This window comes from Physeter macrocephalus, chromosome 3, assembly GCF_002837175.3.
Source record: "Physeter macrocephalus isolate SW-GA chromosome 3, ASM283717v5, whole genome shotgun sequence".
Taxonomy (NCBI): Eukaryota; Metazoa; Chordata; class Mammalia; order Artiodactyla; family Physeteridae; genus Physeter; species Physeter macrocephalus.
The window spans coordinates 25,036,096-25,052,450 of record NC_041216.1 but is presented as its reverse complement, the minus strand read 5'-3'; the positions used below and the strand labels follow the sequence as shown (position 1 = coordinate 25,052,450).

Genomic DNA, 16,355 nt, shown 5'->3' with positions numbered 1-16,355 from the left:
GGTGCTGAATTCTCTTAGCTTTTGCTTGTCTGTAAAGCTTTTGATTTCTCCATCGAATCTGAATGAGATCCTTGCCAGGTAGAGTAGTCTTGGTTGTAGGTTCTTCCCTTTCATCACTTTAAGTATATCATGCCACTCCCTTCTGGCTTGTAGAGTTTCTGCTGAGAAATCAGCTGTTAACCTTATGGGAGTTCCCTTGTATGATATTTGTCATTTTTTTTCCCTTGCTGCTTTCAATAACTTTTCTTTGTCTTTAATTTTTGCCAACTTGATTACTATGTGTCTTGGCGTGTTTCTCCTTGAAGGTCTCTTAGGCTGTCTTCATTCCTTTTCATTCTTTTTTTCTTTATTCTGTTCCGCAGCAGTGAATTCCACCATTCTGTCTTCCAGGTCACTTATCCGTTCTTCTGCCTCAGTTATTCTGCTATTGATTCCTTCTAGTGTAGTTTTCATTTCAGTTATTGTATTGTGCACCTCTGTTTGTTTGTTCTTTAATTCCTCTAGGTCTTTGTTAAACATTTCTTGCATCTTCTCGATCTTTGCCTCCATTCTTTTTCTGAGGTCCTGGATCATCTTCACTATCATTATTCTGAATTCTTTTTCTGGAAGGTTGCCTATCTCCACTTCGTTTAGTTGTTTTTCTGGGGTTTTATCTTGTGCCTTCATCTGGTACATAGCCCTCTGCCTTTTCATCTTGTCTATCTTTCTGTGAATGTGGTTTTTGTTCCACAGGCTGCATGCAGGATTGTAGTTCTTCTTGCTTCTGCTGTCTGCCCTTTGGTGGATGCGGCTACCTAACCGGAATGATCTTTTTAAAAGCCAGAATGGATGACATTTCTCCCCACTCCAACCTACCCCAGGATACGCTTCACGCCCTTGCCAGGACCCCACATGGCCGGCCCTGCCTCTCGCTCCCACTCCTCCCCTCTGTCTCGCTGGCCCCCGGTCTGTTTCTAGGACCTGCCAAGAAGCTCCTCCCCAGCAGCCTTTGCACTGGGGTCCCCAGGCTGGAACTGGCTTCTTTTCCGCTCGCTTAGATGCTTTCCTGGGGAGCCTTTCCTGACTGCATGACCGAAGCAGGTCATGCGCCCCACCCAGGCCCTCTTCGGCATGCGGTCCCATCACGTCCCAGTTTCTTTTTCTCTTGTTTTTTTTTTAGGCTGCACCATGCGGCATGCAGATCTTAGTTCCCCGACCAGGGACCGAACCTGTGCCCCCTGCATTGGGAGCGTGTAATCTTAACCACTGGACCACCAGGGAAGTCCCTCGTCCGCTTCCTAGAGCACCTGCCAGGGTGCTCGCTCACTGTCTTCCTGCACCTGCTGGAGGGCCGGGGCCGTGGCTGCTTCGCTTGCCCCGTCTTCCCGCAGCCCTGGCCCAGTTGGCTGAAGAGAGAACCCAGACAGCCTGTGGGGTCTGGGCTTCCACCCCCTACCATGTCCACATCACTTACGGTCAAATGCAAGTCCCTAATCCAGTCTCCATAACCAAATTTAGCTTTTCCAAAGACTCTCATTCCTGAGTATTTTGTGTGCCTTGGGCTGTCGTGTTCTCCGAGGTCATCTGAAATGCTCCATGAAGCCTTCAAATTGGGAATTAGGGCTTCCAGGGGTAAAAGTCTTCTGATTCTGTCCTGTGTCCAAGGGCTAATGGTCAGTTGGCCCTCTCCTTGTGGAAGACAAGGGACTGGCCACTAGGTGTCGCCACACACAAAAGAACCATAGCTCCAGGGCCACACCCACCCGCTCCCCTACCCCCGTGCTACTGCCCCCTCACCCCCCACCCCCTCGGCCCCCAACACAAGCCCCCCAAAGGCCCTTCTGGTTCAAGGCTTCATAGTGGTCCTATTGTCACAAACCACCCCCAGTCCTGGGTCCCAGAGCAAGCTCTATCCCCCCATTTAGGGGCCAGCTCTACCCAGGCAAGGATATGTCTCTGGTTTTGCTGTGCGTCCCAGGACCTCGGGACGCTGGCTTCACAGAGGTTGAGAGCCCCTTCCTCACTGTCCTTTCCTGACCAGCCAAGCTTCCTCCAATAGGGGTATGAGGGCTCAGAACCCACAGGAGTGAGTGTGTGTGGGTGCCCATGTCAATCATTTTACACAGGGTCTATTTCACAGAACTTTGCTCCTCCCAATAATCCTACCCTTGGCGTCCTGTACAGACCGGTGCTGTTCCACTGTAGCTCCACTATCCCCGGGCACCCACCACACTCACACTGTGATTACCAGGGGGCCTCACACACCCAGCCGTGGGCCTGGGGTGTCATTGGTGCCTGAATGGGTCTTTGGGGCCAGGTCACTCCCTGTTCACACTTCCCTGGCAGAGACCAGTTCTTAAACTGTTTCTCCTTGCCTTGGGAGGACTCCTGCCATTCCTAAAAATTCTGGTCTTCTAGGATTCTTCGAGCTCTAGTTTGAGCTGACTCCACCCTGCTGCCTGACACAGAGAACACCCAGGGATGGGTCAGGGCCGACTGTGGTGTGAACACGTGTTCCTGCCCTCCACACTCCAATCCTGATGGACGAGAACACTGGGACCTGTTTACATAATTCCGTCCTAAACAGAAGCTGCATCAAGGGTGCCAACGTGAAGGAAATAACTGAAGAGAATAAATCACAATCAACCCAAACAACAATGACCTTTCAGTCGCTGGTATGCTGCAAGTGTATTACAGTGTGTTTGAGTTTGGTGCCTATCCAAGCGAACATGTGGTTAAGTTTTCATCACAGTTTTGACACACATCAGATTAACTTCACTTGAGAATTCTTATTCTTCCCTGTAGGGATCAAGAACTGGTCTCCATTAAAATGTGTTTAAACTACCTAAGTGCAAACTGCAAAGAATTTGGACACAATCATTATTCATTCAGTCCTCAGCTGTGAGAGCCGAAGGTAAGGTAACGCTGCCTCTCAGTTATGGTCTCCTGGTGACCCCATAAACATACCACCGCCTAAGATGGTGGAGCGTCCATCCTAAATCCTAAGAAAATCCCTGAGTGTTAACTGCCCAAGTCAGAGACAGACCTGCTCCCTGTCTTAAGATATAACATTCTGGAAGCTAAACAGGGAAACGAATACATGAGCCAAAAAATAGAAAATGGAAAGAAACAGGCAACTATCAACTATGCAAACAAAAGGCGAGGGGAGAGGCTTGTGGCTAAGTGGATGTTGTGTCACAGATATCCACGGCTTACGCAAAAATGGGTGTGATTCCAGAAAATAACACCTGATTGGGACAAATGCACTTCAGAGAAACTGAGGTCCATACATTCATTACAGACAGACAGATGCATTCATTCCCCCCACACCCCTTCCACACATTTCTGTTGGTTCTGAGCCTGCATCTCTGTTGAAGGAAGGCTGGTAGGTAAAAGACAGTCACGAAGGGGTTCCCAACCACTGGGAAGGATGCATACAAAGTGACAAATGTGGCTCGTGGCCTGGGAGGCCACACCGCATTTTCTGGGAGGCATTGAGGTCGTCCGTAAGATACCACGTTCCTGCCCAGAGATTAGAGGAACCTAATCTCTCTGCACATGAGCTCCAGCTTGGAAACAGCTGATCTCACTCTGGAAGAATTGGGAGGTAGTGCAGGAAAGACCCAGAGAGCAGGACACGCAGAAGTCAGACCCATTCTGATAAATGACTTTGAAAGCTGGCCTCCCTTTGACAGGCGGGGGGTCGGCGGGGGGGCCCAAATACAAACACAGCGACCTGCACTCCTTTTTATTTATAAACTTAAAGCTAATGCTGTTTAACACCCACACTTATGTAAATTGGAATATACATTTATACCCAGGGTGGTCTACCACCTGCTTGTAAATGCTGCCTGACCTCAGGTTTGGCCAGACAACAGGGGGGGCCTATAGGTACACAAGCCACCTCTCCCCCATGGGTCCCAGCACTTGACTTTTGTCCATTTAAAAAAGAAAGTGATATATTTTAAATGTTCATGTTTTAAAATGTACATTTTCATCTGTACAACGTTTACATTGCATGAAAATACAATGGCATATAATTGTGTGATTCACAGAGCTAACATAAAATATGAATTCAGACCTTACACATCTTAACAGCCTAAAAGACATCAGCAGAACCACAACGCTCACTGTTAAGAACCCACACAGCTGAAGCAATGAGCATTATCAGGGACGATGAAGAAAGGATATGAGATGTGCTAGCTTCACGGTCAGCCCTAGAGCCGGTACCCAAGGCCCTCTCCTCAACACCGTTCTATGGCCACTCTACCAGACGTCCTTCCCCTGGGGTCCTTACCTGCTTCTGGAAATCACCTTCAGGAAAACAGGTGCTCAACTGTGACGGGCAGGTTGTGGCCGGGGAGAAGGAGGAAGGTGCAGCCCTGTGGAAACACAGAACCCAGGTCACGGGAGGAGCCAGGAGGAGCCCATGGCTGGTGCTGTGGGATACAGGCGGATGGCGGGAAGCTTGTGGCCAAGGGACCTGCACGGTCCAGAAATATCTGTATGTCTGGCCAGCCCAGGAACTTGCACCAGCACCCTGGGATAAGGTGCTGACTGCAGCTATGCACTGTCATTTCCAGCCAAAGCAGGTCACCACACACCCTCCTCCCCTTGGGTTAGTCACCGAGGCCAATTGAGAGCCGTGCTGGGAGAGGTCGAGGACCAGAGTGAATCACTCCCGGGTAGCTGATGGGCAAGTCCTGCACCTGCCCGAGAAGGCGTCCCACCCACCAAACAACACAACGAGCCAGGCACAGCTACCTCGGCGCTCCGCCCACTTTGTGCTCAGACTTGCATGGAGTTTGTGTGCTTGGGGAACATCTGTAGTTGTATATGGAAACATAAGTTTACACACACACACACACACACACACAGCACACACCACACACACCACACACACACACACACCACACACACCACACACACACACACACACCACACACACCACACACACACACACACACCACACACACCACACACACACACACACACCACACACACCACACACACACACACACACCCCACACACACACACACACCACAGATGCAGATAATTTACAGCCTACTAGTCTGGCCACAGGTCTGCTTGCCCCAAACACACCTCTTCTAGGAATCAGAGAACATTCTCTTCTCTTCTTTGGCCTTCCACACACACCCTCATCGTTTGGGTCCTCCACAGGTTGACCGGGCAGGAGGGAGGCTGCTAATGGTGGGTGGAGGTGCAGGCGGGGGGGCCGGAGTCTCGCCTGCCCGTGGCAGCCCGGCCACCCCTCCACTGCGGCGCGTGGGCCTCGGAGCACTTGGTTTAAAGGTGGACTCCTGGCTCTCAGCCCTGCGGTGAGGACAGATGTCTTTGGATAATCGAGAAACCTATTCTAGGGGACCAAGGGGAGCTCTGCAACCCATCTGTCTTTAGCAACCTCTGCTACTCCCTCACCCAAGAGGCTGAGGAAAATGTGCTTTCCAGAGGAAGTGAGATTTACAAGCCTCCCCTACAGGGAGATGCTGCTCTGACCCTGGGTCTCTGGTCTGCAGAGCCCTTTGGCCAGTGATGGCCCTGGGATGGAAGAGCAGTCACCAGCCACTGCCACCCCCCACCCTCAGCCTACCATACCGGAAAGACATTTACAGCGATTAATTGCTCTTTTATTCCTCTAGACATCAAAGCACTGAAATACCAAGGATCCCTGCGGAACCTTCTACCCAAGTCCCCACATTCCTTCAAAAAGAGATGAAAAGAGACAACCTTCTCTCACTTCTGAGGGGCTTTAATTTCTCCAACTATCACAACAGCCAATTAGCCTCCTACTGTCTACAGGGTTTGGACTGTCCAAGAAGCAGCAGAGAGGAACCTTGGCTTCATGACTTGAAGGAGAGGGCGCCTATGGGATGAGGTGGCTCCTGATGGGACCATCTGGGGACTCACACCAGCTGTTCCATTTGACACCCGATGATCAGGTCAATGTTCCCAATTTACAGAGGAGGAAACCGAGGACCAAAGCTCCTGGGGCCCCAGAGCCGGCGGAGACAGTGAGCACGCTCCCGGAGCTGGACTCTGTTTCCCGTTCTACTCTGTCGATGGTCAGCTGTGCAACCCGAGGTCAGTCACTGCCCTCTGAGCCCTCCAGTTTGCCGTTGGTCAAAAGGAAATCAGGACCTCTACCGTGTCCTCCCTCGGAGGACGCAAGGAGATGAGGTCTGGGCACCAGCACAGGTCCGAGCACTCATAAGGGCCCTACTCTTGGTTCAATGCTCTCCCGTTGCCGTCTTACAATTCTGAATAATTTTTTAACAAGGGGTCCTGCATCGGGTGCCACAAACTATCTAGCCAGTCCAGAATGAGGGAAAGGATGTCAAGCTCTCTCAACTGCCAAGGGGCCGGTAACCTTAAGTAGACATCACATGGACTCAGGAAAGATTTACTAAAATAAAACCTCTCTAGGTGAACACAGCGCTGTGTCAGGCTCAGGAAGCAGGAGATACAAAGGTGGGGCTATGACACTAAGCCTGCCTTCCAGGAGCTACCAGAAGGGCTGAGGAAACCACACTGCACAAGGCAAATGGAAAACAACACAAATAATATGTAACAATGAACCAAAAAGATAGGTCAGGTTAAAAACACAAACACTTCCAAGAGTGCCAACTGCATGTAACGTGCCGTGCCCAGCACCTCCCCCTGAGCAGCTCAGAGGTGAAAGGAAAAAACCCAGGGCCTCGAGCCAGTGTAGTTAAGTGGCAGAGTACGGGGATGTGCAAAGCTCTGCGACAACACAGAGGAAGGGGAGGGACCAGCTCCCAGCAGAGCACCCTGAAACTGGGTCTTGAAGGATGCGTAGTAGGAGATGCTGGTAGAGAAGATGCGGAAGGGCGCTGCAAGCAGAGGGAACAGACATCCTTTGAACAAACAATTACTGAGCATCTGTTTATTATATGCTGGGCCCTGTGCTGGGCACTTGAGGATACACAGGCGAGCAGCTTGTGATGATGGCTCCCAGCGATCAGGGGAGACGGGCATGAATCAAGTCACACCCCGGTAAACGGAGCCTCAAATGGTGATAAATGATGGGGGTCGGGGGTGGTACGTGCAAGGTGCCCTAGGACGCACAGCTGGGAATCTGACCTCGCCCTGGGGGCAGGCACCCTTGGAGGTGACTTCTGAGCTGTTACCCAGGTCAGGAGGAGCTGGGCTGGGACACACACACACACACACAACGCACACACACACGTGTAAAGGTCCTCAAACAGGAAGAGACTGGGCCTTTGGGAAAACTGGAGGAAGAAGGTGTAGCTGCGGTCGGGGAGGCGGGTGAGGGGGCTCAAGGTGCTGGACCACATGGGTCTCGGCAGGGTGAGGAGAGGTTCAAGCGGGAGAGTCGGGTAAAGCCTGAGACCCCTGTGGCTGTGGCCTGAGTGCTGCGGTGTGAGGAGAGATGGGGAGGAGCTGGAGGGGAGGTCCCTGCTGGGCCAGGTGAGGGCCGGGGCTTGGGCTGCGGGGTGACGGAGAAGGGACGGTGAGGATGGGAGGGCTTGGGACACTTCGGCAGGTGGAACTGCGGGACAGGAGCAGTCTCGGAGCCTGGACTGCCACTGCAGCTGCGGGAGGGGGTGTGGGTATGATGTGCCAGCTGCCAGTCTGCCGGTGACGGCCCTGAGGACAGGCCAACAGCTGGGGCTGGGCTCCCAGGGCCACGGAGAAGCCCCTGGGTGGAAACAGAGCAGGCTCGTCCTTCAGATGAAGTCGGTACCACCGTGCACATCCACAAAGTGTTCTGGAGACGGAGTCAGAACGTGGTGACTGACCAGATTCAGGAAACATCGGGGCACTTCTAGGAGACGCTGCGTTGGATGGGGCGGGGGGCTGGGGGGGGCACTTTGGGGAGAAGGAGTGACATGTGTGATGGCGAAGAACTGACATCCTGGCATGTCACGTACCAGCCGTGTGGCCTTGGGGAACGCATTCATTCATTCAATCAACAGACGTTCTGAGCACTTACTGGGACTGGGATACAGCAGTGCAAAAACAGGCAACAGTCCCTATGTACATTCTAGGGAGAAGGGAGAACAGACAAAATGAAATAAACAAGAAGTAATCAGTGGGTAAATAACCTAGTAAGGAGGAAGGAGATAGGTACTCTGATAAAAAACCGAGCTGGCTGAGGGGAAAAGGAGGTGTCAGTGGTCAGGTGAGCGGGTGAGCCAGGGGAAGCCTGGGGGAGCTGGACTGGGGCCCTGGGCGCAGAGGGAGGGACACCAGCGAGGGGAGGAGCGGGAGGGGAGCGGATCAAAAGAAGGATAAGGGTGGGGGTGGTGAGGAACAGGACCTCCTTCCATGTTCCACGTGCTGCCCGAAATCCTTGGTTTCTCAACCTCAGCACTAGTGACATTCTGGACTGGATAGTTCTCTGTTGCGGTGACTGTGCCACCCATGGGGGGTTACTTAGCAGCATCCCTGGGCTCTACCAGGCAAAAGCACCTCCCCCTTGGTTGTGACAACCAAGCATGTCTCCAGACTTTGCCACATGCCCCCTGGGGGGTAGAATCCCCCCCAGGTGAGAACACTGCTTTAAAGAAACAGCTGAGGGGGCTTCCCTGGTGGCACAGTGGTTGAGAGTCCGCCTGCCGATGCAGGGGACGCGGGTTCGTGCCCCGGTCCGGGAGGATCCCACGTGCCGGTCCCGGAAGATCCCACGTGCCGCGGAGCGGCTGGGCCCGTGAGCCATGGCGGCTGAGCCTGCGCGTCCGGAGCCTGTGCTCCGCGACGGGAGAGGCCACAACAGTGAGAGGCCCGCGTACCGGAAAAAATAAATAAATAAATAAAATAAAGAAACGGCTGACATATATTCTGGCTTGTTGTTGGCCGGGCGCTGTTCTGAACCCTCCACGTATATGAATCATTCAGTCTTTGCAACAAGCATCCCTATAAGGTTTTACAAATGAGGGTACTAGTCTTTGCTCACCCAGCTAGCCCGTCCTAGTCTGTTCTGGGGCAGGATTCGAACCCAGAACGTCCAGGCTCTCCCCCATGCTACACTGCTCTCCAGTAAACAAGTAAGTGGACAGAAACATGCTCAGCAGAGGGAGGCAGCCCGGAGCCTCATCTGCAGCCCGGGCTGCGAGTCCCACTTGGGGCGGCACCTCAGGTCCCCCAGCGACATCAAAGCTGGGGCACCAGAGAGAACTTCCACGAGCTCCACTCTCAGTAATTAAACCGCAACCTCCCGGACTCTAGGGCCTCACGAGCAACCACCTTAATTAAGAAATTCTACATTTCGGCCTCCTCCACCCAGAGCCAGGCTCCGCGTTCTTGAACCGCACTCCACCAGCAGGAGCAAAACAGGTGTAATGACGGCTCTGCAGCTCAGGCAGTTTGCAGGACGCAGCACCATTCGTAGGTGATGAGCTTGGGATAAGGAATTTGTCCTGAGGTCACCAACCCAAATTCCAACCTTCCCCAAAGCTCCTTCCTGCCCTGTGAAGCCAGGTGAAGTTGCAGAACCACAGTGATAATTACTGTGGTTGCTAGAGCATTCCTAAGGGCCAGGCACAATGTCAGGCCTGTTCAGCACATGGGGTCCTCATGACAAGCCTGCAAGGCAGGAATTATTCCCATTTTATAGATGAGACAACCAAGGCTCAGAGAAGGTAAGTAACCTGCTCAAGGCCATGGAGCTAACAGGTGACAAGCCTGGATTTGAAAATCCATGCTTTCTCTCCATCCTATCAGCCCCGTCCAGTTCAGAAGCTGATAGAAACATTAGCCATTTTATTTTATTTTATTTTTTTGGCCACACCCCATGGCATGTGGGATCTTAGTTCCCCAACCAGGGATCGAACCTGTGCCCCCTGCACTGGAAGCACGGAGTCCTAACCACTGGACCGCCAGGGAAGTCCCATTAGCCATTTTAACTGAAATTGAAATGAAAACCCACTTTACAGCGAAAAGGCAAGCCAGAGCCCCAAATAATTGCTAATCAGAAAATGAAATAAGGCAGTATAAGAACTAAATACAGGGAATGGTTCTTGATGGAATCCAGGGAGGGGAGAGGTGAGGGAGTCATAGGCCGCTGTTGGGCAACTGGAGAAAATTTAATAAGGAGTATTTATTAGATATTAGTATTGTATCAATGTTATATGTGTTGAATGTGATGAATATATTGTGGTTACATTGGAAAATATCCTGGTTCTTGAGAGATACAGGCTGAGTATTTAACAGTGAAATGTCTCAATGCTTGCAACTTACTCTGAAATGGTTCTGGAAAAAAAGTGTGTGTATGAGTGTGTGTGTATATGTATGCATGTGTGTGAGTATGTGTATGTGTATAAGTGCGAGCATGTATATGTGAGTGTATGTGTGTATATGTCAGTGTGTATGTGTGAGTGCTGTATGTACATATGTATGTGTATATATGTGTTTGTATTAGTGTGCATGTGTATATGTGTGTGTGCAGGTGTGTATGTGTATATGTGTGTGAGTGTGTTTATGTGTGTATGTGTATATGTGTGTGAGCGTGTCTGTATATGCATGTGTTTGTGTTAGAGTGTGTGTGTGTTTATGTGTGTAAGTGTGTTTGTGTGTGTGTGTGTATGCGGAAATGTGTGTGAGTATGTGTGAGTGTGAGTATGAACAGAGACACAGTGCGTGAGCAAATACGGCAAAGGTTAACACTGGTGAATCCAGGTAAAGGGCACAGGCGTGTTCACTGCACTATTCCAAGTTTTCTGTAGATTTGAAATCAAAATTAAAGGTCAGGAAAACGTTAAAAAGCCCCTGGGAAGTGGGGTCGCAGCATGAGAGGCTGCAGTTGCTCTGGAGGCCCCAGGGTGGCACTCACCCGGTGGGGAGCAGCTGGGAAGCCCAGACACCAACAGGCCCTCCTCCCCGGCCACAGGTCTGCTGCACAGGAGATTCTGGAACTCTCAACACCCACCCTGCCAACACCTCCTACCTCAGAGCTGCCACCTGCTCCTTCACAGCAACAGGGCACTTTCTCTTCCAGGTATGAGCTGCTCTGATGAAGGCCCTTCGGTGAACTTCTCGAAGCATTAAAATCAAATCCACATGACGTCATTCAAAACAGCCCAACATCCAGAGCGCAGCCACCCTGCCTGGCTGCCCAGACAACAGGGGGAAAGGCACCAACACAGAAAACCACAGTCAGCCTGGGAAGGGGGCTTCGGGGTGCACCCTCCTTTCCGTGGCCTGACTCCCCTAGGACAGAGCCTGCCAGCCACTCTTGCACATGGAGCGTCACACAAACCAGAGGACACGGGGGCAGGCACAGACCTGCATGCTGGACAGGAAGGGGCTCCCTCCACCGCACCCTTGGGCAGGGGCGGGCAGGCAGCCCCTGGCCACCCACCACGGTCCCTGCTTGGCGCTGGTTCTCAGACGGGGGCATCTGGCAATGTCTGGAGAAAGGAGGATTTTTGATTGTCACAACTGGGAGGATGCTCCTGGAAAGAACCACCTGCAGTGCACGGACGCGCCCCGTCCCCCCAGCTCCACGCCCACAGCGCCGAGGATGAGAAAGCCCGCCGGGTGGTCACCTCCGTTACCACTTGCACCAGGCTCCTTCAGCATCTCCAGCCTTCACATCTGCTGTACCCTCAGCCTAGACTGTTCCTCCCTATTTACTGTTCACTGTTCAATCGTTACCCTTCTGAAGCCTGTGTTTGCACACTCACCCAAATTTCCTCTACTCAAAGCACTGCACAAGCACTGCACCTGGGTGTCTGTGCCTCTATTTCCACCTCCAAACTGGAAGCTCTCTGAGGGCAGGCCACAGGGTGGTTTAAGTCCTTCGTGGGCCCAGGCAGCCTTACTCTCACAGACATATTAAAATGGACCCAGGGACCTCCCTGGCAGTCCAGTGGTTAAGACTCCGCGCTCCCAGTGCAGGGGGCCCGGGTGCGGTCCCTGGTCAGGGAGCTAGATCCCGCATGCCGTAACTAAGACCCGGTACAGCCAAATAAATAAATAAATAAATAATAAAATGGACCCATATCTCTCATTAAATAGAATTCTCATATAACTCCTATGAGTAGAGGGAGGAGACACTTTTTCTTTTCAGGTCTCCAGTATTTTTGTGGACCCTCGAAAAGCTTGAAGACCGTAGGCTCTGTGCTGAGGACCCTGGTGGGTTCCTGCTGCTGTCAGTCACATCTGGAGTCCCATGCACAGTTAAGCGAATGAACAGATTTCAGATTCACCTGGGAACCATGAAGGAAGCCCCAAGCCTCAGAATGTCCTCACCTCAGAGAACCTAAGACATCAAGGAACTGAAGGAGCCTGCACGTACAGACTATAAATGTTGATGTAACTGGATTGGTAAAAGTCATCTGTTTAAAACTTCTGGGGACCTCCCTGGTGGTCCAGTGGTTAAGACTCTGCGCTTCCACTGCAGGGGGCCCAGGTTCGATCCCTGGTCAAGGAACTAAGATCCCGCATGCGGCACGGCCAATAATAATAATAATAAAAACAAAAACTTTTGGTTAAAAAAAAATTTTATCCTGTGATTTTGGCCTGATTGGTAGAAAAGGTTACCCAGAGCTCCCTGTCTCTTCAAGTCCTTTTTACAGCTAAGCAAGAGTACCTGGCAGGCCTGCTCTGACAGCCTCTGCAGTTCAGCCAGCACAATGCAAACAGGAAGGGAACGCGGAGCCGGGGGAAGTTTCCTTGGCTGCACTGGGACACTCCGGTCCCGGGCGAAGTCCTTAAGCTCTGTAGTTCTGACCGAGGGACGTGCAGGTGGTGGTTTTATCCCTGCACAGTCGGGGGACAAGGACAGAAGGAAAGAAAGGCATCTTCTGACCTAATTTTAAAAGAGATTCTTTTTTCCTTCGAGAGAACAGCTGGAGCCCTGGAACCTGGCCAAACCGGAGCCTGAGACCTGAAATCAGGAACCAGTGCGCCTACAAAATCCGGCTCCGGATTTTCCTCTGATTCAGTCTGACCTTTGGCCTCTTGCAGGTTCCAAGGGGGTGGGTAATGCAGACTCCAGAGCCCTTGTCTATTTATGAGTGGATGTAAGGGCAGGCACTCTCAGCACTTGAGCGGGTGCAAGCACCGCCTCCCACTCCTGGGCAGGCTCTCTCAAGCTGGACGACCTTCACCGCGGGCTGAGCGCACCTGGCAGTGTCAAAAGCTCACCTGTGCAGGCTGGTGGCAGAAGGACACTTTTTCTCTCCTGTGGCCTAGATCAACATCTGAGATGCCCCCAGCGTGCTGACAACCCACCACCGCCCCCCACAAAGGGAAAACTCAATTTGCACTGCTGGTCAGCCTTCTTAGGGATCGGGCTGAAGTTAAATTTGGGCCGGAAGGACCAGTTCCAAGCCTAATAATCCCAGGGAAGGAGCCTGGCCAGGTTTCACAGACCTTGGGTCACCTCCAGAGAAAGAGGCCAGAATGGAAATTTTAACCCACGGAAGCTCCATCAACCCCACTGCCCACAGCTATGCCAACTCTTGCAGGGTCACCATTTAAAACGTTAATTAAATTGGGAAATTTACAAGTTGTTGTTTTTTGGTGGCGGGGCTGTTTTTTTTTTTAAAGAGGAAGGGGAAAAACTGACACAGTGCTGTTTATTTATCAGGAGCTACATAAGGTCCCTTCACTCAGAGCCACATGGGCTTGTTCACACCAGCCTCCTGCCGAAGGGGACAGGCCTTGTTCTCAGGGGCAGGCCCAGACAAGGTGGCCCAGGTCTTCCGATGCCTGCCAGCAGGTGGGCTGCTCAAGGACCACCACCCTCTCCAGCTCTGCCCCAACTCTCCCTCCATCCCTTCCCTCCGTTGAAGTCTCCTATAATTGGTTCAAATAAATAAGCTTCCCGGACCAGGCTCACTGCATCCCCTCAGAATGGGGCCAGAAAGGCCTCCAGCTTCCTGTTGTGAGAATTAGGTCATGAAACCAATTGGGCTGCTCGCAGGGCGATGGCTCACTCTCCCTGGGGTGGCCTCCAGAGCCAGCCCCCTCCTCGCTGCCCAGCTCTGGGGATGGCTGTCCTCCGGAACCAGCTGAGAGGCCCCAGGCCTGGCCTCCTGGGTGAAAATTCTTATAAACTCTTAAGAACATAAGTTTTAGGATTACTGCCTCCTCTTTCCTATAGGCTTTCAGCATACAGGTATGTGCTAATTTGCATAAAAATAAAGCTATGTTTGTTTACCTCGAAAACATATCCATACTATTGCAATACACTGCAAGCATTCATTACACCAGCATGTCACATAAGCCACACTGTTTGTTTGTTTGGATAACGGCTTCTGCTCCATGACACAGGCCATGACCTTCCCTCTCCTTTCCCTCCAGCCACCTCAGAACAAAAAATAATCCAAGGAAGAAGGAAACCTCCCCCGAAGAGGCTGCTGAACACTCAGTTTCCTTCCTCCCTAAATGTTTAACAAGCTAATGATCAAAATAAAAAAGATTTTAAACACAGGCAACTTCAGAATCTACATGTGTTCATTCCATTAACTTGCTGGGGAAGTAGCATGAAGATGAGAACTTCTGATGGGTCACAAAACTCATCCAGTCTGGAGACAATGACGCCGGAGGCTGGAGGGGAAGGGAGGGACGATCAGGGAAAATGCGCAGGCTCTGCGGAGACGGGAAAACACAGCGCCCCCGACAGCAGGAATCCACGCACAGGCACCTGCTCAGGGCCAGGGCCACTGTGGAAAAGCTCAGGAGACTAGACAGAAACGGATGCGAGGCCTTAGGGGCCTGTGTGAAAGCTCTAAGAAGGAAACTACCCCCAATCCCAATGGGCTGGACACAAACACCCAGACCAGTGTAGGGGAGGAAAACTTTTCCCTTCTTCCCTTTAAGGTCTTTGGTTGGTCTAATAATTAAATTGACAGGAGACATTAACAAGAGAAAAACAAATTTAATTTCGTACATATGGGAGCCCCAAAGATATGTGGCTTGAGGAAGTGACCAGAGCAGGCATCTTTTATATCTTTTAGACAAAGAAACGAAACGATAAATTTGTGAAGAACTGACAAGACAAAGAAATTTGGGCTTGGAGTAGTACATTAGTAAGGAAGTAACAAGGTTTGTTTATACAGCCTTCTCAGCCTTGAATCCCCTGTCTCTGGTGATAAGGATGCCTTCTACCCCCTGGTACAGGGAAGGTACCTTTCACATGGGAGATTTATTTCCTTCTCTCAGGGGGATAAAGGAGGGTCAGAGTGCCCTTCTTGCACTGGCTGTTTCTCAGGAAAGTATAATTCAAAATAATCAATATGCCAAAGTGGTATATTTGGGGATGGCATATTCTGCTCCCCACCCACTCAGCACACCCAGATAATCCAGTTCAGAAGCCAAAGCCCCATCATCCATTTGTAATGACATCCTCCACCCCCAAAGCCACGAAACCATTAGTCACCAAGTCACAGAGAGGGAGAAGCTCCCAGCAAAACTGGCCTGCGAGCGCTCCCCTGGCAAAAAGACTCCTGGTTTTACAGGCCAGCTATTCACCCCAGACTGTTAAATTTCATAAAATGAAAGCCAGGACCTTTCACAAGCCCATATCCACAGAATGCAAGCAAAATCTGACCTCTTGCAAAAACTCTCAGCTGAGAGGAAAAAGCTTATCTGGAGGTTAGGGAGAGACAGAGGTTAGTTACACTACACATTAGTTTGATGGTATTCCTGAGAATTAAGACTTTAAGTCTCAGAGAACTAAACTTCCTTGCAAATTTACCTGGAGCACATGACACAATGTTAAAACAAAACAAAAACAGAAAATATAGGCACCAAGGCACACTGGTTCTTACCTGCTTCTAGAAAAGTCATGTAAGTCTGCCAGAAAGATACTCAGTCATAAGACTTCCAAGTCCCAAATAGAATAACTCACCCAAAAAAGAAGTTCCCGGACTTCCCTGGTGGCACAGTGGTTAAGAATCCGCCTGCCAATGCAGGGGACACGGGTTCGATCCGGTCCGGAAGATCCCACATACCGCGGAGCAACTAAGCCCGTGAGCCACAACTACCGAGCCTGCACTCTAGAGCCCACGAGCCACATCTACTGAGCCCGTGCGCCACAACTACTGAAGCCTGCGTGCCTAGAGCCCAGGCTCTTGTGCTCCGCAGCAAGAGAAGCCACCGCAATGAGAAGCCCGCGCACCGCAACAAAGAGTAGCCCCCGCTCGCCACAACTAGAGAAAACTCGTGTGCAGCAACAAAGACCCAATGCAGCCAAAAAAAAGAGAGAAGAATTTTTTTAACCAGTTGCTGAGCATTTAAATGTTCTGTCTTTTATTACTGTTATTGTTTTTGAATATTTTTTAAAATTTATTTTATTTATTTATTTTTGGCTGCGCTGGGTCTTTGTTGCTGCGCGTGGGCTTTCTCCAGTTGTGGTGAGTGG

General features: G+C 51.2%; 1 protein-coding gene and 1 non-coding gene across 8 annotated transcripts in view; one reads left to right on the top strand and one right to left on the bottom strand.

Annotated features, from left to right (window-relative positions):
• CTNNBIP1 (catenin beta interacting protein 1) overlaps positions 1 to 16,355 on the bottom strand; it is a 73,228-nt gene that overhangs the window by 36,478 nt on the left and 20,395 nt on the right. For 3 of the 7 annotated variants that reach the window (XM_024125673.1, XM_055083788.1, XM_055083789.1), the window contains one exon: positions 4,277 to 4,361. The gene's annotated coding sequence lies outside the window, so the exon portion shown is untranslated. The other 4 variants (XM_055083792.1, XM_055083790.1, XR_008616941.1 and 1 more) reach the window with 4 other exon arrangements.
• On the top strand, positions 12,344 to 12,416 carry TRNAG-UCC (transfer RNA glycine (anticodon UCC)). The gene has a single exon. It is a non-coding gene; the product is annotated as a tRNA-Gly (tRNA).